This window comes from Odontomachus brunneus, unplaced genomic scaffold, assembly GCF_010583005.1.
Source record: "Odontomachus brunneus isolate Ranch 3 - 2012 unplaced genomic scaffold, Obru_v1 Obru_scaffold_020, whole genome shotgun sequence".
Classification (NCBI taxonomy): Eukaryota; Metazoa; Arthropoda; class Insecta; order Hymenoptera; family Formicidae; genus Odontomachus; species Odontomachus brunneus.
This window is the reverse complement of record NW_022639470.1, coordinates 1,412,887-1,435,928: the sequence shown is the minus strand read 5'-3', so window position 1 is coordinate 1,435,928 and position 23,042 is coordinate 1,412,887. Positions and strand designations below refer to the sequence as shown.

At 39.1% G+C, this 23,042-nt stretch overlaps 1 protein-coding gene and 1 long non-coding RNA gene across 4 annotated transcripts in view; one reads left to right on the top strand and one right to left on the bottom strand.

Moving 5' to 3' along the window:
* LOC116842047 (ABC transporter G family member 9) overlaps positions 1-23,042 on the bottom strand; it is a 314,419-nt gene that overhangs the window by 233,743 nt on the left and 57,634 nt on the right. The gene's annotated exons all lie outside the window — the stretch shown is intronic.
* Positions 1-23,042, top strand: part of LOC116842048 — a 64,347-nt gene that overhangs the window by 962 nt on the left and 40,343 nt on the right. The window contains exons 2-3 of one of the 2 annotated variants that reach the window (XR_004377665.1): positions 2-473; positions 16,037-16,285. This is a non-coding gene — a long non-coding RNA (uncharacterized LOC116842048). The remainder of the gene's footprint in view (position 1; positions 474-16,036; positions 16,286-23,042) is intronic. The other variant, XR_004377664.1, reaches the window with a different exon arrangement.

Here is a 23,042-nt window from a genome sequence, read left to right as displayed (position 1 = left end):
GGTGCAGCACGAGGAGATAAATCGCCGAGATTTTTCATTTGAACAACTGCTCAGCTAGTATAGATGAACCATACAAAAAAATTAACGTTTTTTCTCATAAAAAACTGAAGAGAACAGGCTAGGTGCGAATCAAAACCGCTCTGGTCATATCAGTAGTATTGACTGTCAGTAGCTTACTGACATATCTTCCTCAAGCTTATGTTTCTCCGTATGTCTCCAAATCTCTTGGCGATTTTGGTCGCAATAAACTATTACCTCGGATCCATAATCTTGCTTTAACCCTTAAGCGAACGCGCAACGACATTCCATACCCTTGCAGCACTGGTTTTATCAAGGAAGGTCGCATATAGCGCGCCCTGCTTTTCCATTGCGGCCTGTATTTTGCATTTCTCATTTATCATGTCTGTTACAAAATAGCGCATGTTTCGTATTTTTCCCATCAAGAGGTCACTCGTCAATCACCTCTCAATCCGGTAAGTCACGTTTTGCGGTACTCTGTACCGTACGTTTCCAAGTATCCTGAAAGGTTTACGTTACTGTTATTTTTGTTTATGTTTTTATATTGATATGTCCTTATTTAAACAGTTTGAAGCTAACGTTCCTTCTTTTAGCTTCTCAGTCACGGTTTACTTAACATAAATTTAAAAACGCAACCTCCTGTAAAATACAACAATCTCGTATTTTATTACAGATATATTTCGCTTCTTTCTGTGGGGCATATTTACAATTTTTCATCGCAATTTTACGGCAAATAAATAATAACTTCGTAGTGGGACACCTCAGTATCGTGCGCGCCCACTAATGTTCGGGCGACTCGCTTAAAGGTTAAGCCGCAAGCAAATGACCAACCACAGTCGATTATTCTTGGAATTATTCTTGGAATAATCGACTGCGGTTGGTCATTTGCTTACGGCTTAAGGCAAGGTTGCGGATCTGGGGATAGAGGTTACATTTCGAAAGCGCAGACTGTCGGCTACTGGACACTTTATCTTACTAGAGAGCTTAAGGGAGAATTCACATTTTGGCAAAAAAAAAAAAAAAAAAGCAGAAAGGCAGAAGCCAATGATGATCAGGTGGTAGTCGATAGTTTCTGCCTTTCTACCAAGTTCCGATTGGCTTCTGCCTTTCAGTTTTCTGCTAAGGTGTGAATTCTCCTTAAAGAGCTTCCGGCATAAGTAAAAGTTACTCACACCGCCTTCTTAGAATTAACCGAATTTCGAGGTGACGCGCGTGTACCGGTGCGAGCTAAACGGAAATTCGACTCGAAGCAGACTGAGGCAGACGCACAGATGCCGTAATTGCAGCCCGAGAGAGCCTTTTATATCTCGGTTTGTCGGTCCGCAACGACGAGGAGAACACGCGGGTCGCGTCTACGTGCACGTACGGACGCACGCATGACGACGACGTGTGTGTGTGTGTGTGTGTATGTGTACGTACGCGTGTGCGTGCGCACGCGGTACACTCGCACTGTAACCTCCTCACCGAACTACCTGGATGTGCCCAAGCCCCAATGGTCCGCATTCCAAAAGTCAAGGACTCTCTCGAACCGATCCGGACGTCGGCAGGCGCCTGCTTCTCTCTCTCTCTCTTTCCCTTGCCGGTCACGTGCCTCTCCTTCTCCGCTTCTCGCCTTATCGCGCGTCTTTCCTCGTTCCCGAGCAAGCGAGCAATCGAGAAAAGCGCTTATGACTCGATCGAATCATCCGGCTAGTCCGTTGTATAACACGCTCGATTGACGAGAAACCCCCAAATATCGAATATTGGACTCTCTTTCTCCCTCCCTCTCTCCCTCCCTCTCTCATCCTTTCTGCGCGAAAGAGACGACGACGAAACTACGGAGGACCTGTCGTTGCTACCAGCGTCGTTGTATCGAATTATCGGGCAGGGCGGCGCCGGCCGTGAATTCAATCGCATCCCGAACGAATCTACGGCGAACGTAACTTTCTATCGAGGAACCATAAAAATTGATAGAATCTCGCTTCTGCCTTCGCCGAACGAAACTGATTGAAAACGTGCATTGTCCCTGCAATTCAAAAAGTGGGACAACTTCCTGAAAAGTCATGATATCGAAATCCGAAAACCGAGACGATCTCCTGCAATATTGAGTTGGTCCGTAAGTTCGTGCGGATTTTTGTCCAGTTGACATTCGCATGTTGGTATTCAGAGGATAGTTTCATACAGTTTTGGCTACTGAGAAAAAAGCGGTTGAATCGACAAAATCGACAGTCATCGGCATTCAAAGAGATAATCAACGCAACTTATTGTTAACGTGTTTTGTTGAATAGATCTAATATTTCTTTGAAGACTGGTGATCGCCGATTTTGTCAATTTAACCGCTTTTTTCTCAGTGTATGTAAATGCTTTCATAATTGACACATCAGAGTCAATTATGTAGTGTAAGTGATAGTTACAACGCAACAAAGACAACTATACTTCTTGCACCCTCCAATTATCAATTGTTTCACTTGTTACAGAACATCTTTGACGGGGAGCTATAAACTTTGCTTCTTTAGAAGATGTGAGAAATTACTTGAAATATTTTTCGCCGAAAAAGAACAAGTTTTGCAAGAGGGAAATTATGAAATTACGTGAAAAATGACAAAAGTGATAGTTTAAGACTCCTTGAATTTATGACGTCAGAAGCGAGGAATGATTCGTTGACGAAAGTTGCGTGCCATTTCTAAATAAAGATAAATACGAACCAAAGAACACTTGTGATCGCTTGAGCACACTTATGAAGTTTTCCGGAAACTATCCCTTTTCCCTGACAAACAGTCGTATTATGATGAAATCATACAGACAAAACAGATTCATTTCTCACGTGTCTCATTTCACCATTTATTATACGACTATTTATTGACCATCAAGGAAAAGGGGTATCTTTCCAACAATTTTACAAGGGTGCTTAAGCAGTCTCAAATGTTCTTTCGTCCATATATCTTTATTCAGAAATGGCACGCAACTTTCGTCAGCATGTCATTCGTTTCTAACGTCACAAATTCGACGAGATACAAAGAGCCTTAAATAAGTACAGTTGTCTTTGTTGTGGCTTAAAATAGAAAGCAGTAATGAGCTTTTTCGATACATTATACTTCTGTCAAAATGTTTAGAGTTTGGCTGGGATGTTCTGCCTTACCCACTATATTCACTAGATGCAATATCGGGTGAATATAGTGGGTAAAGTAGAACATCCCAGCCAAACTCTAAAAATTTTGACAGAAGTATAATGTATCGAAAAAGCTTATTACTGCTTTCTATCTTAAGCCGCAACAAAGACAACTGTACTTCTTGCATCCTCCAATTATCATCTGTTTCACTTGTTACAGAACGTCTTTGACGGGGAGCTATAAACTTTGCTTCTTTAGAAGATGTGAGAAATTGCTTGAAATATTTTTCGCCGAAAAAGAACAAGTTTTGCAAGAGGGAAATTACGTGAAAAATGACAAAAGATTGCCGAATTGCACATATATTATTGATTAAAATTGATTTTAACAAAAATAAAATACATTTTGTTTAAAAGTTCGTAAACTTATGGATCAATCCAATACAATTTTACCAAGATGTTAGGATTGTCTCATATTTATATTATATTATACTTACAACAATATATGAATGAATGCATTCATATGTACTCATTTGAATACACTCAGATTCACCTAAATCAGTAAATATATTGTAAGAGAAAAAAATATCTACAAAATAACAAAAATTTATTCAGTGAGTAGTAATAATATTAACTTACATCTTTAAATTATATTAATTAAACACATAATTATAACCAATAATATTATGTTAACTTAAATAAAAAGTTTTTTTTATATAAGGAAGAAGAAAGAATAAACAATCATTGGTCAAAAAAGTTTGTCATTTATGTTTTATTGTGCATCTGAGAACCTGATAAAATAAACCATTGTTTTCATGAAGAATTACTGTTTTAAGAAAATATATATTTTCTCATTTAAAGAAATTTTTTTCTTGATGTAAAAATATATATATATTAATATAAGTAAATATGTTGTTAGTATTCACCAAAGAATATTTCACCAAAGAATATTTGTTTATTTTTTAGATATTTTTCTCTCAGTATATTAAATATATTTGTGCAAACTGTTTTCAAAGCGATAGATCCTTTTTGAAACAATTGCAATTACTTCGGGAAAATTTTGTTTTATTTAGGGAAACTGTCTCAGTGTTTCCAAACTTCGCGATCTTGATTTTTCAGAACAATGCATGTCCATCAAATTGATACCTCGTTATTTGTAACACACAACGGTTTGTTATTCATATGTGTATATATGTATGTGTGAACAATATATCAATCGAATCGAATATCGTTCCGTGGAAAAACGTTATGTGTACATAAATGTTTTCCACGAAAATGAAAATATTTGATTAAATGAATTGTGTGTCCGGCTATATTTCCATAAAAAAAAGACGCGTCCTCAAATTAGATAACACACGTTGACGTCCAATTTATTACATATTCAGAAGTCGCGGGAGATGCTAACGAGAAATTAACGAGAAACTAACGAGAAACTAACGATTGCTGTTCGTTTATTCGTCGTAGCTTCATAGCGCCGTTTATTAAGCGATATCGGAGGAACATGTGTCGACTGTACGGTCTCTTGTACTCCCAGTTAAATCTTTGCGGCTTAACACGGACCAGTCGAAAAGTAAGTCCCAAAAGTACATTCGCGTCGCGCGCAAGGCTCGTTGATTGAAATCGGCGAGACCTCGTCGGATATACCTTAATAAGGGAATCGTACCTTGACGGACAACCGGTACGACAATGGCGACGCACTTGACGGCGAAGTCGGTAATCCAAGGATACGACGGAGGATATGGTTGTACAAGAGATGCGCTTTCACGCAAGTCTGGATACAGTTACTTGCAAAAAAGAAGATATATCTATTCAGATAGACTTTCACGATCATCACGTCATGGATATAGTTAGATGGCGTGCAAGTGTGTGAATGCTTGATTAATATGGTGCATAAGTTTGGAATAATTTTAGTGTATTGAATTAAGTATAGAGTCTCAGATATGGGAAATTATGTAGAAATGATTGCGTAAATTGTGTATAAGTGAAGGTGAAACGAGGCATTAGGTAGGAGAGCAGGATTCAGGACGGAAAAAATGCATAGGTAATAAAGGTTATGGCGTCATAAGTAATAATTAAAATAGTGTAGGTAATGCAGAAAGAATTATCGCTAGAGGAAATGTATAATAGATGATAATCGCAGAAACAGAAATACACAAAGGATAGAGAAAGAAGAGGATATAAGAAATGAAGAAAAAAAGTCATCGGATAGGATGAAGAAGTGAAATAAAGATATACGAAAGGACACGAAGACTGATGGGACAGATGTTTTACGTATGTTTTAGAAAGATTGAAGTGTAAAGAATAAGAGGAGGATTATAAGGGGGATATGGTAAACTCCTTCTTGATGATATGAACTGAAGAAGACACACGTAGGAAATGAAGAAAAAGGCAGAGGATCACTATATAAAGTTAGTAGAAAATGTAGAGTAGAATAATGAAACTAATAAGATATAGAAGAAAATAGGAAAAAGAGGATGAAAAGGAAATAAGAGGAGCAATGAAGAAATAGGATAGGAAGAGGAAAGATAAAAAGATAAATATGTACAGCTGAAGGGAAGGACAGAGTTTGGAGTATTGTGTGGGAGGGCGATATGGTTAGCTGTTGAGTATAATGCAATATAATGGACAAGGAGAAGGTAGTGTAAAGGTTAGGTGAAAATTAAGAAGATTGTGAAAAGAGATTACAAAGATATTTAACGAGGACAGTATTGTAAAAAGTCAATTAGAAAAAAGCAATATAACTATAGGAATATAGTGACTAAATAGGTAAAAATAAGGAATGGATGAATGTGTGTGGAATATAATAGCAAACCAAGTTCCCTTCTTGGCTATGTAAGCTGGGGGAAACTATATTGACACTCTGATACTGATTATCACGATCATCACGAGGTGAGACAATCGACAAAAGCAGCTTTACAATGCTTTACCTTGAAAAATTAACTAACAAAGTTGTCAAATTACGTGCACATATCTAGGATTGTTTCGAGTAAATTCTGATGATCATTGCCGTATTCATACTATACCACACACCATATGATAAGTATAAAAGCCATATAACAACTTGTAATGGATACAGCTTTTATGTATCGATTAGCAAAGAATTGCTGTCAAACTTACATATACCTGTTCATCGAGACCTGTCCGTAATAACGATCACGAGTGACCATCACGGCATTCAACGCGTCAACCGCGACTTCGCTACTCCTATAATTCGCATTCCACAAGCAGGGAGAAAGAAGGGGGAGGAAGAGAGGCGGGAAAATCACTCGAACCGAAGTTAGAGCTAATCGATATCGGCGAAACTGGTCGTAAATCATCGCCCTCGGAATATATATATATGGTACTCGAGACCGATTGCGGCTCCACATTCGTCCGCACCTCGCGAGATCGAGGGGCCGCCGGTCGTCAGGAGATCTCGTCGCTCGGTCGTAATCGAATCGACGCTCGCGAGTCATCGGCCGAGCGTTGCATCGAATTTATAGTCATCATCGTCGTCGTCGTCGTCGTCGTCGTCGTCGTCGCCTTCTTCTTTCGCGAGACGCGAAGTGGCCGAGAGAGCCCCGTAATCGGGGCAAGCGGTTAATGCACTATTGTTAGCGGCTGCTCGGCGCGGTCGTTTACGGTCGAGAAAAATGGACACCGTCGTTCGACGATCGCGAGCCCGCGAAAACGCAAGGAGCAACAGGTTCCGCCGAAACGCCCGTCCTCGTGACGTGTCGTGCAACATGGGGGAAACACGAAGTGAGACGTGACGTACTTCGCGCGCTTATCTCTTTCTGTCTTTCTCTCTTTCTCTCTTCCTCCCTCTTCCTCCCTCTCTCTCTCTCTCTCTCTCTCTCTCTCTCTCTCTCTCTCTCTCTCTCTCTGTTTGTCTGTCTCTCTGTCTCTCTCGTTACCTCGATATCTCTCTCCTTCGCTCTTTCTTGCTTCGCACGGCGGCTTGCGAAGGCGGATAAAGGCGAGTATAAAGTCGAAAGGCATTCCTTGGTGAAAGTAGCTCCTCGATCGATGTCGCTGTTTCGGCCGCGCTCGTGCGCGCAAGTCGCGCAGCTTTTTACGCAGCTTACGCGCTGTTTTCCCCTCGTTCGGATATTCCGTCCCAAATTATTCCCCGCAACGCGAAGATTTTTAACCCTGATACCAAGCGCTTTCCAGACGTATTGGTGTACGTAAATTTGACAGCAACTTTGTCATACTGAAAAGGAAAATATCTAAAAATTTGTAAATTTTTTTGGTGAGTACTAACAACACGTTTACTCAAATCTAAATTTGTGTCATTTAAATAGAATAAATAATTGCTTTCGTGAAAAACTAAGGTCTTCTTAAGCTTTTAAGAAAATGTATATTTTCTTAGTTGAAAAATATTTTATATTAATACAAGTAAATATGCTGTTTTATGCGGTACTCATCAAATAAATATTTAAAATTTCTTAAATATATGTTCTCTCTCAATTTGCAAAGGTTACATCTCCTATGAGTGTTGATTTGGCATATTTATCTTATAAAAAAGATGATTAAAATTTGCTTAAAATAATGCGTCATGTAAAATATAATACGAAAATCTAAACGTAACTTTTCATACATTTGTTGCTACATCAATAAGTAGGGGAGACCGGGGCTAGAATTGGTTACCGGGGGTAAGTTGGCAAAACTGATCATTTCTAGTATTTTCTAAGTTACAAAATTAAGCACACACACACACACAAGCATTAAAATTTTTAAACATATTTAAGATGACTTTGAAATTCCTGCTTACTTGATTCTGAAATCTGATAAAGAACAGTAGAAATAATCGATTTTGTCAACTTATCCCGGTAGCCAAATAGTCCCGGTTTGCTCTACAACAAAATATTTACATTATTGTATGATTTAATGTTTAATTCAACACAGCATATTTGCGTCATAAATATAGTTAAAAAGATTTTAAAGTTCCCATTACCGACTGCCTTACGTCTTGATAAACATGAAAGTCTATCGTTTCATCCCAAATTACTTTCATAAACTCCCGTAAAGTTATGCGTGGAAATCATGTTAGAGAATAAAACAAAGAAGAGAAGATTACAACTCACGATAAGTGGTTCAACAAATTTGAAGTCGACTTTTTGATAATATACATCCAATATAGATGTACGATGTTATTCAAGCGCATAAAAAAGTGAATGTGTTTCGGTCAGGGTAAATCTCTACGCGCCATGTATTCGATGCGTCTCCGTGATAAATTTCCTGGACGAGATGGAGTGTCGGATCTTACTAAACGGCGTGTGAGAGATATTCACAATAAATTTCGAGGGCATAACTCCGGCCGAGCGGCTCGTGCCGTTGAAAAAAGAATCTGAGAGCCTTATCAGTCCTCGGGGGGAGAGAGGGGCGACGATTCTGCACTCACAGCGCACGAGAAAAGGGGAGGGAAAGAGAAGAACGCCTTCGAGAATTGACTTCGGCCGGTTATAACAGACTCGGCTGCGAACTTAAAATCGATAGCATCATATTTTTAGCTACGTAACTTCAGAAAGAACTGCTGCGTATAACTCGACGAGAGCTTCCGCGCGAGACAAGAGAGAGAGAGAGAGAGAGAGAGAGAGAGAGAGAGAGAGAGAGAGAGAGAGAAAGAGAGGGGAAGGGAAAGAAGGAGAGGAGGAGAAGAAGAAAATGAAGAGAGAGAAAGGAACGAAAATGAAATGGCAGATCCGTCGAAGTGGCGAAGATTTCGAAACTATGCGAATTCCCGATGAGTCAAATGGCGACACTTCTTCATGAATATAATAAGAGATTCCCGCGTTTTCCTGGCCAGAGACCCGTTCCGACCGGAGGTCTCGTAACGGGTAAGAGCCCTTTGTCGTAGTTAGCCGGTCCCCTCCCCCTTCTTCTTCTCCTTGCGCCGTGAACGCGAAAGTTCTAGAGAACCGGATCGCCCCGCGTTTGACCCGCCACGGGGATTTGTGTAACTAACAGTAGTCCTAGCGTGACTATTAGACGGGAGGGGGAGGGGGGAGAATGGGCCTTCGGGCCTCCAACGAGGCCACTGACCTGCCGCAGTAGGTTCATAGCGTTAGCGTTTGACTCACGAATGGTGCCCACGCTGGCCGACTTCGCCAACCACCCTGCCCTCTCTTACCTCCTCCTCTCCTTCTCCTCCTCCTCCTCTTCCTCCTCCCTTTCCCTTCTCTTCCATTCCCTGGCGATTAACGCTCGCGGTGCGCATCGATCTAGGAAACTCGATAACGACACGTGACACGTTATCGTTCAAGAGCGATATTAGTGCGCGCGCGCGCGAGAAATTGATTACTTGACAGTCCTTTTATTAAGGCATTTGTTCCCCGACATTACCGCGAAGAAGCTGACGACCAATACAACGTGACAAATTTGTGGTAAATGTTTCTAATATACAGACACAACTTTGAGATTATCGCAGAAGAATATCAATTGAACTTACGAAATATTTGGTAAGCCATAAAAAAGAAGAATCGTTTCTCGTGCTTTAACGTATAATACTTTTGAGTAGTACTGACACTGTCTGCATTAGGCATTGGCGTAAAAGTATCGTGTGCACCGGCACATGCATATTAATAAACTAGAATAATGACAGTTTAGCTGTCACATACGTCAACTGTTATCAGAAATTGCGTATTTTCTACACCAATTCGTCGAAATGTACACTGAGAGAAAAGACTGGTAACTATAACAAACTGCATTTAGTTACAGAAATTCATTGAATCCTTAGTAACTAATACTAAATATGATAATAATTACCAAATATTTAATAGATCGGGAGTATGACGTAATTGCATTCACAGTAACATCAATTAAATAATTTAGTAATAGTTACTTAATGTTAAATATTTAATATGAAATATATTACAGTTATGAGCAGATATTTGATAATTGTTATGAAATTGTTATATCCCATGTAATAAAAAGTTCAGTAGGTACGAGTTCTATTTTGTTAAAAGTATAAGTATGTTTTGTTGCAGCACAACGAAAAATTCGTTCATTTGCAGCTATTACATCGTTTCAATATCTATTATTACAGATAGTTGTGGTTGCACCTATCAAAAATTTTGTAACTATTACAAAATCGCTTATTTTGCTCAACTATTCAATAAGTTTTATTTACCAAATATATTCTGGAAGCAAATAAATTTTACTTCTGTCAAATAAGTAATTTATTTTACAGAACTAAATTAATTAATAAGTATTGCCATAGCTTTAGCCCGCTATATTTACGTCTACCATTTAGTAATAGTAACCAAATTTTGATAATATTTACTAAATTCTTCTCTCAATGTAATTGCGCATGCGCGGGGATCGTGTTTCCGTTAACACGTCGCAAAAATTTGAAAATATTCCGAGAAGAGAGTAGGTTCACGGGCCAACTACTTTAAGTAAATACGAAACAACTGCCGGGCAATATCTTCATGAGATCTTGCGTGATATTATGAGCCGCTCGACGATATGCACACATTGTTATTCATATTCTCGACGCACACACGCATACGCTCGCTCGCTCGTCAATTCCAAAGCGAAATTTATCGGACGTTCCTACAAAAAATTGACGACTCGCACATGCACGTGCGCGAATACGTGTACGCATACACACACACACACACACACACACACACGTGGACGCGCGTCGCAGCTATCTCTCCTTTCCGCGACGTACGTCTGCGCTATCTAACATTAGTGACTATTGAACCAGAGGATATATCTCGCCGCTACAGTCTAAACTATAACGGGTCAGTGACCGCGGCGTCGCGCCGCGACGAGTCGAAGCGGTTGACGTTTATTTCATTAGTCGCCGGATACTTAGTGAAATTAGTATTAACACTCGAACGAGCCAGACAGTCCGCGGCGCTCTGTGGAAACATCGCGTCTATCCCCGGTCAATCGTTAATACGAGTCAATTCGTCGAGCACGGCTTCCTTCCCCTCGCTCGTTGTCGAATCGATCGAAATGTTTATAGTTGTAAGTTACAAGATAGCGGAACGCAAGTCCCAATCTCGGTTAAAAAAAAAAACAATTCATTAACATATCAGAAAAGCATTAAAATAAACGCACCGAAAGAATTCCTCTCATATTTTCCGGTTCCTTAACTAATTAAGGAGATGAAAATGATTTTCACTAAACAAGCATATTTTTGTAGTTCTTGTTTTTTTTTTTTTTTTTTCTTGACATATTTTGATCCTTGCTCTCCCTACATATTATTCTTTGATGCTAATTAATATGCGAGTTATAGATCATTCCCAATAATTTATACTATTTGCTTTCATATTCATATTAGATTTTGAAGTCACAAATATTAATATTTGGGGGAAAAAATATTATTTGTGCTTTGCCGATTTTTTAGATTAATGAAACTGGTAGTATAGTAGATTGCGATCTACGTACATTATTATGCTATATAAATTAAAATAATATCAATGTATGGACCGCATTATGTGTGTATGAACAATATTAACGTAAAAGTGGATATCGTATAATCGGTTGTTACTGGAATGTGAAATAATTCGCTGATCCACAATTGGAATTGCGCACAAATGTTCGCAATTATTTTGTAATTCCAAGTCACGCATAATTAACTTAAAACCACGTAATTTCGCTTTTAAACTATGACATTTGTTGCTTATGACCATATTGAGACTTTCACTCCATGTTCGATCGACAAATTTATGTAAATGAATTAAAAAGGGTCGTTACCTCTTATTATACAATTTCTTTTTCTAAGAAATGGAGAGAGAACAGTTTCTCTCGACTCCTTTTAGAAGATAAGTTAATTAACAATTAAAACCTGCTAAACAGGGGACGTTTATTCATTACAAAAAATTAAATTAAACCTGAGCTAAAATATTAAAGAAAATTAAAATTAAACAATTAAAAGAATTGTCATGCGCAGCGCTAAAAAAACCTATGGCGGCCGGTTGCTGGCAAAGTTTCGGCTGTTAAAAAACTGCAAGATTTCGTGATCCATCCGCTCTCAAAATTTGAGAACAAGAAAAACAGAGAGAGAGAGAGAGAGAGGAAGAAAGGAAGAAAGAAACAGAAGGGAGTATTATCGCAAAGAGACAAAGAAAAAGGGGGCGGGGGGGAGAGAGAGAGAAAGAAAGAGCTTCACTTATTGTGTGCTCTAAAACACTATCCTCTCAAGCACATAAATCATAGAAATATAATATAAATATGAAAGCAAATAACTCAAATTATTGGGAGTGGCTTATAATTCGCATATTAATATTACTGGGAATGGTTTATAATTCGCATGAAAGAATAGTGTGTGTGCAGGGAGACCAAGAGAGAAAGAATCAAAATATGCCTAAAAAAAAAAAGACAAAAACCAGCATAAAAATATACTTGTTCAAATCATTTTCATCTTCTTAATTTACAACTTGAGAGTTTTACTTGAGAGAAAGAGGGAGAAAGAAAGAGAGAGAAAGTCCTTGTTTTTGCGTCCCTACGGCTTATTATTATCATTCGTCACACGCGTCGGGTACTTCGCGGCGCGAAGTTTATCGTGACGGATGGACGCCGCGGAGAGAAATCGTGTCCCGAAATTTTCGGCGGGGTCAACGACCCACCCGCGTGCTCGCTCGTGTTCGCGCACTCTCGCCCCGTGTAGTCAGTTTCCTTTCCTAATGTTCGGTCGTTAGACGCAAGATATCCCCCGATAAAATTTCCACCCTCCCCTCTTCGCGCGCGCACTGTTGTCAAAATGATAAATGTGAGCGCGGCGGCGCGGGGCCGCGGCACTTCCACTGTGTTTCCTCATTATACGCGAAATCCCGAAATTCCCTCCCAGCGGCGCATTATTCATTTCGGAGAGTCCCGAGAACGCATTAAAACGCCGGAGAGCGCCGGTGTCTCGCACGCGGTAATAACGAGCTCGCGGCGGATCCTCCATTTATTTATTTATTTATTTATTTGCCGCGACGTGTCATTGTCGTTGCGGGGACAGACTAAATAATGGAGTCGCTTTAGCGCTTGTCCCGCTTAATATTTTATCGGTCAACGTGTAAAAGTACGTCCTCTCGTCGGTGTAACTCAAAGTTTTTTATGCGCCACTCAACAAAATTAATTCTTTTCGCGCGTGGAACATTCGACGTTAGACACGAGTAAGAATACGCACCGATGACGTATCTCTCTCTCTCTCTCTCTCTTTCTCTCTTTCGCTCTTCTTTTTTCCTTTGTTGACGGAGAAACAAAAATTCAAATAGTCGCGGGGAGAGAGGGGAGGAGAGAGGACGGTCGAAAATAGGTCGTTTCGTTAGAGCGCATTAGCGCGGCGCGTGAAAATAAAAGTCTGCGTCGAGAAATCGAGAGACTTTCTGCGCGCGCGCGCGCGAGGATTAACACTCGGATGACACTTTTTGCCCGGATTTTTACATAATGACGGCGGTAGGACGACCTAGTTCGCGCGTCTAACAGTAATTTCATTGTGACTGTTAGACCGACCACCAATGTGCGCCGCGACGGCGACGCACGCGGGGGTCACTCACCTTCCACCTCGGTATATTCGAGCGCGATTAGATTCATTAGGCGCCGAACGCGTGTGTATATATATATATATATATATATATATATATATATAAAATAAAATATACTCAGGCGCATGTACCTTTCAGATTGGATGAATTTAACCCGATGTCACGAGCGTCCCTCACCGGGACGCGAGGAGAGATGAATGTCCTTACGGCAATTACGCGCTTACGGTTTATTAATTCCGTGCGTGTGACGACCCACATCCTTATGATCGCGTCACATTCTGGAATTTAACCTATCCGAGGTATTTCGGGGGTATGAGACACGCGCGCACGCGCGCGCCGTTCTCTGGTAATCGGAGTTACTATCTGCTGGAAAAAATCACACACGCGACCGTCCGGTATTTCTTTCGTCTCGAGTGGAACAAAAATCTCGCGTTTTTGCGTCACGAGGATAGCTTGTTGGAAGTTTATTAAGTGCTGTGATGTGAAAAACTTATCGAGACTTTCGGTTGAGGATGACCACAATACACGCAGAAAGCTGCGTACTCTATTCAAATAAACGTTACTTGTTTCAAGTATTTTGATAGTTTATATATCCGCAAATCCAGCATAAATTCATCATCACAAGCACTAAATTTATTCTAAGTACATTCTGCGTCCCAACAAATTCAATATTTCAATCGAGAATATTAAAATAAAAATATTAAATACAAAAACTCGGTTTGCTCGAACCAACTTTTTTCTTGGATAAAGCTTTATAATATTCTTGTAAAGAGAATAATTTCTTCTTTTGAGTAATAATGCGCTTTTCTAAAATTTGTGATAAGTATATTTTAAGACAATTACCTAAAAAATATTCTTCGTTGAAAAGACGGAGGAAAGCAAACTGAATAATCGCTTTTGTTAGTAGTAGAATAATATTTTCCTGTGTGGTCGAAACGATTAGGTAATAAAATAATTTGTACCTGTGTGTGCGCGCGCAGTATATCATAATTAGATCTATAATTGGTCCTTTATTATTATATTCATCGAATACTCTGTCTTTTTATTCCGAAATTGACCCAGTCTGTCGGGTATCTTAACGGTTTAACGGCATTATCTTAATCATTTAACAGTTAACCTGACAGCGTTAACAACTTAACGCTGTTAGGTATGCATAATTTCATTCGCATAGTCGCTTATCGAAGATTTCTTATCAAGAAATATTTAATAACGGTGTTATTAATAATAAGAAGTTTCTTAGTATTACTTGTACGTAACAGCGGCCGTCAAAGTGTTGACAGTCAATTCTTATGTATTATATACTCTTTATATATAAATCCATAAATCTATATTTATACTATAGATTTCATAATATTATAATTATAGCCAATTATTATCGACAAATAATTTAACAAAGATTTGTAAAAAAAACTGAAGATAAACATCCAGTAAGAAAGAATCTGCTAATAACAGCTGTAACTACATATTGAGCGTGATGATTTTTATCTAATTCTATTTTGAAGCAAGTTTTATATAAAACTGATATACTTAGAATGTCAAAGGTAACATAAAAAATATTACTTCCACAAAAATATTTTAATTATCATTTTTTATTGCATTGTTTTTAAGAAAAGTGTTGCCTACGAATTTACCTAAAATATTCTTAATTATGTGGCATTTAATTAATTAAATTTTTATGTATTTTGAAAACTTGCCGCGGATAGGATCGGGAAGTCTAGTTCTTGGGTTGCCTACCTTACTTATTATCACTTTTACTTTGACTGTAGATATGTTTCATATATCGTAAGATGATGAGAACAATTCAGTAAAATTAATATCCATAATATGTTTCAGTAAAATTAATATGTAATCTATAATATGTTAATCTATATTATCCATAATATGTTAATCTATATTATATAAAAGCATATAAAATATGTAATTTTAACATTACAAATTGTTACTTGAATATTTATATATGTTGAATCACGTTTTGAAATGACATAAACATGTATTAAATTAACATATATCTTATATACTTTAATTTTTGTTAATATAAAATTGATTATAAAAAATGTTAAATTTTTTTAATATTATTTTTTAAACAAATATTATTTTTAAATATTATTTAACATTTTTTAAATAAAAATAATTTTTGAAATAACTTAAAATAATATTTTATTTCTAAGTGATATACAAAAATCTACTATGTACTTTAATTTTTGTTTTAGTTGTGTTTTAGTTTTTGTGTTTAATATCAAAATGACTGTAAAAAATGTTGATTTTTTTAAATAATCGTGTTGAAATAAGATAATATTTCATTTTTTTCTAAGTAACACAAAAATCGTTAAGTTATGCAAAGTTGATATTAATATAACAAGTAAAATGCAAAAATAATAACATATCAATTATATGTTAACTTTACATTAAAATTACGATAATAATTTAAATTGGTAACACAAGGAAGTTTGAACATTTACAGGCAAGACTCTGTACAATGCAAGTGCGGTCGTCACAGCGTGAAGTTAATTAATTTCTCGAATAACACGGTTAACGAGGACACGATTAACGAGGGACTTCAACGCTCGCTCTCTTCAGCGAGAAGTGATTCGATGTCATTGCTTGGAGATCCTGCAATAAGAGCGTTCTAGCTGTGAACAATAGCCGAGAGGAAATTCGCAACTAATCTCGCGCACTGGCTTCCAACCGCCACCGCCGCCGCTTGCATTAGGTGTGTACCACTAAACCAATTAATTGTTAATGAGTGTTAATGAGCCGTGATACAAGAGGCGTGCATTAGACGCGGGCTCACCGCGACAGACACATCGTATATAGATTCTAATGGCGATCGCGCATCGCTGTCGCCGCGACGGGAGCGAGACGGAAAGCGGGACAAACGACGGCGATAGATTCTTGCTTTCGGGGCACGCGCTCCTCCTCGCTCGTCGTTACACGTCGATTCTACGGGACATACACGCGACAGTAGGGTGTTCCTGCGCTCGTGAGAAGTAACAAATTGGAAGGTGAATTTAAGAAGCGAGCGCGGAGAGAAGGAAATATCACGTTTCTTTAGAAAGCTGCCTTCTCTCCCTTTCCTCTCCTTCTTCCTCTGTCCCTCGGCCTCTCTCGCTTCCTCTCCAGAGCCACGACTGCCGGCATCGATCGTTAACAACGATACTTTAGTTTTCAACGCTGAGTGGTTCAATTTACGTAGGAGAGTCGCGTGTCGAAGCGAACTTTCGTCCCGGACACGCCCGTTTGACAATATTTTCTTTTCTGTGCGCGACGCGTCGAAATGACGACAAGTACATACATACGGAGTACGCGAAAACTTCGCTCGCGGGCGCGCGACACGTTTCGTGTTAAACGTTACGACACGCGTCAAGCCAAGCCCGATAAACAAATACACGGACGATATTCTGGATCTCGTGCGGAGAAAATAAGAAGAGAAATTGACTTGTATCCGATTTTCGTTCCTTCTGCCACCCTGACTCTTTTCCCCCGCCTGCCACCCCCTCTGTCCCCTGCGACACGAAAATAACGGTCGATACGATTCTAAAACAAGAGCTCTAAAATTACGCGTCTCTAATCGTGGTCTAACGCAAGCCTCGTGAAACAAATATACAGCGCGTGGACGACGGCCGGTTGTTGCCGTCCGTCTCCCCCCTCGGGATTCCGCGGTTCCTTGCATCATGAAATTTTTCAAGACTTTCTCAGATACAGCACAGATGCCGATTAGAGTGCTTTGACCTGATGCGAAATTGAGCTACAACACCGCTACGATATCAATTGGGAATCCCATTCTTATATCTGTGTGAAGTTAGCCTTTTCGAATTGTGTATCTTCATTAACCCTTTGAACCATATATTTTATTTCTCGGTTAAGGGGATGCTGGAGTTGATGACGAACTCGAACAATGTCGATAATGCAGAGACGATCGTCATTAACACAATTCCTTTTCGTATTTCTTGTATATACAGAACTTGTATGAATGTATGTTGCTTTGTTTTATCATATTCAACGGAAAACCTAATCATATAAGTGTAGAAATTTTTCTAAGCAAACTTTTTCGATATTTTTAAGCTTCCAAATGCAGATGCGAAGGTAGAGCAATGTTCTTCAAAATTTTTCTGTTTGGAGCGTCTTTCACTTTCGGTATATACAAGTGCGGAACTTTTGGATTAGGCAAACATTACGCTGACAGCTTGAGATTTTACATTAAAAATTTTTTGTTCGTTTTCGTCATATATCGAGCAATACTCCTATTTATTTTTGCACGTACTTTCATTGCGTAAAAGTATTTGTAATTCTATGTAATCAAAACAGCGTAAACTTTGCAGAAAAATGTCAGTGTTCTGTCGATAAAGTTTTCAACTTCAGCATCCTCTTAAGTTTCTTCAAATTTGGCATATATGAGGGATTTCGGGATCATTAATCACGAATTGAAGAAGTTAATATTCGAAATGACAGGTCCAATATGGCAATCATAAATTTTCAAAGTTACCAATCTCGCTTTTAGCATTTTATCTGGAAGTAATAATAACATTTCCTCGATATGAAACAAAGATATTTGTGTTTCTTTGACAAGAAACTTGCGGTAAACATATTACTAATATTTTAATAGTTTATTGTAAAAAAATAGAACTTAGAAAAAATTTTGAAAAAAAATGTGTAAAATACTATTAATTGTCTTCAATAAGCGACTAATATTTCGATATGTCGGTTCCTAAAAGTTAGTCCTGAAATGATTTTTGTCTGCCTTTTTCTAACTTGTATTTGCTTGTAATTTAAAAACCAAGTATGCAATATAGTAATACTATAATCTGCGGATAATTATGTCTAAGTTAGTTAAAATCACTAAAAATGAAAGGGGCGGCTACCGTCTCATTATGATTCAAAGGGTTAATTGCAAGGATTAATCGCACAAACGCGAGATCTATAACTTCAATAACATTTGAAAAAATAAAAAGAAAACAAAATTTATTAATATTAGCCCCATATATTACTATCTAAATGAATTTATTTATTTTTTTGTAGATAGATGCTAATTTGTGTGTGTCACGTTACGCCGTTGGGAGAAATTCGATATTTCCTGCCATTTAGTTTATACAAAATATTGAACATTCAACATAAAATAATAAATAAATGTTTCTGCAACGTGAGTTTTTACAACTCGCATTTTTTGTGCCGAGTTGTGCCGAGTGGTGTTGCTCGAGTATAACAAGCACGCAAAACTTTCTAAAAAAAAAATCCCGATAGGAAAAAAAATTGATCGGAAAGGATGAAGCTAATTAATAAAGCACTTTCAGTATTTTACTGAATAATGAAATTAAATTGTTTGAAAAGTCAGTATAGGTTTCGTTCAATTCCAATATAAAAATGAAGATCAGAAGAAACATTAGGAGAACTTTATATTTCCCGCTTAAAATATCGCGTGTTTGGAACTTTACGTACCACAAATCTCGTAATTATTTTGGGCAATCGGACTGAATAACAATTAAGTCCCAAGAAATTTTCTACGCGGCTGCTGCGCCGCGCGGAAGAGGAGGAGTCGCCTCCGCCGACGGGCCGGCGTCCGCAAAAATGCAATGTACTCGACGTCGGATTGACGCCGCGACGGAATATTGGCCGCGCTATTGAGTCAGAGCCCACGATATATTAACATATCTAATACGCCGTGCACACGTGCACGCATACACACACACACACACACACGTATCCGCAAAGGACAAATGTGTGCGTACCGCGAGCACAGCGCGCTGTCGCACTTATGCACACAGACGTACCGGCGCGTGCGCAAACTCTATGCACTGGACCGAGTCATTGACCCGCGTATAAAACACACACACGTAGGCGATGCCACCCGTGGCGAGCGTGTGTTCTCTCGTCGTCTAGCAGCGACGACGACGACGACGACGACGACGACGACGACGACGACGACGACGACGGTGATGGAGGTGGAAGTGGAGGTGATGTCGATGATGGTGGTGTAAAGACGGGTGCACGCGGTGCAGCGCGTCGCAGTTGTGACATTGCACAACGCGACGTCGCGGCGTCCTCCCGCGACGGCTTATTATTATTATCATTATTATTTTTACGCTGTCGCGAAAACGCGCGTCGTCGTTAGGAAACTTTCAACGAGCGGCTTCCTCGGCTACGTAATCCGCGGAGACGAGAGCGACGTGTGACGTCTCTAGCTAACGAGCGCTCTCTCTTTCTCTCTCTCTTGTCGGAACACGAATTCGCACTTACGCGAGTGCTGCTCGAGAGGGAGAAGGAGGATAGCGTCGCATACATTACACGCTTCGTTACGCAATTTTCGAAACGATTGTAATCGACCGGTCGACGGAAGATATAAGTGTTCTCTGATGGAATCTCTCTCTCTCTCCCTCTCTCCCCCTCTCTCTCTATCTATCCATCTCTGTTCCTCTTTTTCTCGTTGTCGAGACGTTTGTCTATCTGGTCGAGATAAGAGACGCGAAGAACGGTACTCGGGCCGGCGATCCGTTAAAATTTCATTCGCAACGCATCACTCGGATACGTGTCCTCGACGCGTTTATCCACTCGATAAATTTACTCCTAATTGTACAGACAGTAAAAAAGAGAAAAAAGAAAGGAAGAAAAGAGAACCTGACTCCACGGCAGTCCGCCGTGCGTACGTCGATACGCGCGCTCGCATTGGCTGCGAATCCGAATTTCGTTGTAATGAGGATTTGGCGCTGTCTGTCCGTTATAACGAAATTTGAATGCAGTTCAGAACGCAAATAGAAAACGGGTCAACCAAATGTCTTGTGCGCCTTACAAAATTACGCCCCACGTGCGTGTATGTGTATATTAATGGGAGCTGCGTTCTTGACGTTCTTGCGTTCGCACACCGAGGCGAAAAAGAAGAGAGGAAATTAAAAAAAGAACCGACTCTCCCTCCCTCCCTCTTTTTTTCTTTCTCAGCGACTTCTCGCAAATACGCGAGCCAGATGTATCCGCGACGGCGATGGCGCTACCAGATAAATCGTCTATATGATTGCACCGAGTGGATTTTCTCATTTCACACGAAGACATCGTGCAACGACCAGCCACGAGACCGGCAGGAAGGCGTAGCATTGCGTATCAATTATCGCTATTACCTCAAGTCGAAATTTTTATCCCGCTTTCAGCCTTATTACTCTGAAACCTACATCAACCTCTCAATTTAAGCTACTCAATTTAAGTCTCTCAATTTAAGCTACTCGAGTCGAAATTTTTTTTCCTACTTTCAGCCTCACTACTCCACTCAACACGCTTTTGACGCTGAAGAAAGTGAAAAGGGAAATTTCAGACATCATCAAAGTCAAAGTAGAACGTATCATTAGAATTAAACTTTGCTAACTTAGCTCCTACTGCGTTGTAGAATTCAAGGTTTAACATAGGGCCAAAATTTTGATTCGGGACGACTCGTTAGAGAAGCCGAAGTTACTCGAAACCGAGCGAGGATCGATCGCGTCACCGAGAGATTTCCACGCGGAGTGTCGAGAGCTCGTCTCGCGGGCGTTTCTCCGCGTTTCCACGTGAAAAAGCGAGTTCACCAACAGCTGACGGACGTTACCGTCGGCGGTGAGTTTCCTACGCGTTTTCACGATTTACGCGACGTGTCGTTGAGCGACGGAGCGAGGAAACACGATCTATAAACTCCTTTATTACGACAGCGCGCGGGCGCGTACACGCTCTCCGCGGAAACGCGTGCGATTATTAAGAAATTGCGCAGCGGGGTTAACCACAAACGACGCGGCTTTAATTGACGGTTAACGTAACCGCTCTGCAGCGACAAAGGTGCAGGCAGCTCTTACGAGCGGCTCGATTACAGCACGTAATTATTTTGACACGTACATGAAAGGGCTGATGAAACGACTGTTTCCATATTCCTGGAGGCCGATCATGAACCTTTTCTTCTAGTTTTTTCACTTTTCTTAGCTAATTTATCCATGCAAAGTCACAAAAAAATTTTTTATATTTAAATTCATACTTACTTTACAATTATCAATCATTAACTATTAGTAGATAATTGTTTCTTCACTGAACACTATTTTAAACGTTGGTTAACTTACTCCTGTCTGAGTTTTATCAGCAACAACTCGTGGAAAAGAGAAAAAGAACCATTTTTATATGCGTTCGCAGTTTATATAGCGGAACTAAAATGAAAGATCATTGTCAGAGAATCAAAATGTTTCTTACACACAGTACTCTACCTAGCTCTAAGATACACTCTGAAACAATAGAAAAATATGGTAAATGACATTTTTTATTCGATTTCTCGGCGCCCAAAGCACTTCCCCGATGACAGTGGTAAAGTTCTGTTAGCTCTGGTAGGAATTAATCAGAGCAGACCTTAAGTATGTAGTGATCCTAACCCAGGGAGATGTCCTAAAATAGACATGCCTTCATAGGACCCAGATTTGGTCAAGATAGGCAAATTCTGAATAGAATTTCATGAATAGACCATGAATTGATGCTGACGTGGATACCCCAAAATAGGCATACCCTCGTAGGGCCCAGTCAAAATAAGCAAATCCTAAAAAAAATTTCGCGAATAGGTCATAAATCGATGCTGACGTGATGCCATAAAGGAAGTTTGTCGCTAATAAGACTCGAGCAGGGGCAAGTGAGCCAACTCCTAAAACGGTTGAAGAAACATTTATTAATAGTTAATGATTGATAATTATAAAGTATAAATTTTAATGTTACAAATTTTTGTGACTACATGGATAAATTAGCCAAAAAAGGTGAAAAAATATGTTGAGTATTGATAATAATAATAATTTTATATGAAATAAAAAATTGTAATATTGCAATAAAAATTACAATAAAAGTTATAAAAAAGATTGTAATAAACATACTAAAAAAGAACTTAATTTATTATACTTAAATATATCAAGATACCTTAAATACATTAATTTATCATGTCAGTCAGAGTCTAGTTAGGCACACCAAGATAAGGCCTAGTCAGATTTACAAGTCTAGGCGCAAATTTGTAAGAACGTTACATCTCCGTATAAGGCCTAAGTAACTTTTTTTAATAGGGCCTTAATAGAGGTAGGCAAAAACTATCCAGGCTCTTTTCAATCTCTGTGTTTTGAATTTCTACCCGGAATAACATAAAATATCATTTTAAAACACCTATCTGTTGTCACAGACTCGACTGAGTCATCTATCAGTATGCGTTTTGTTACTAACTGCAAAGAGCTCAAAATGGATAAGATTCTTTCAATTAATTTAAAAATATTAACTTGAAAACATTTGGAAATGTTCACTTTTCATGAGTTCACATTGAAGGAAGGGTTCACATCACCTCTCTGAAAAAATGACTGAAACTCGCAAACTACACAGTGAAGAAACACGTAAGAATACAAGACCTTCGACGTGTTCTCGATTGGCTAAAATTATTCGATATGTACGATAGCATGTGAGTGTGTGTGTATAATATATATACATATGTGTGTGTGTGTAACGTTCTT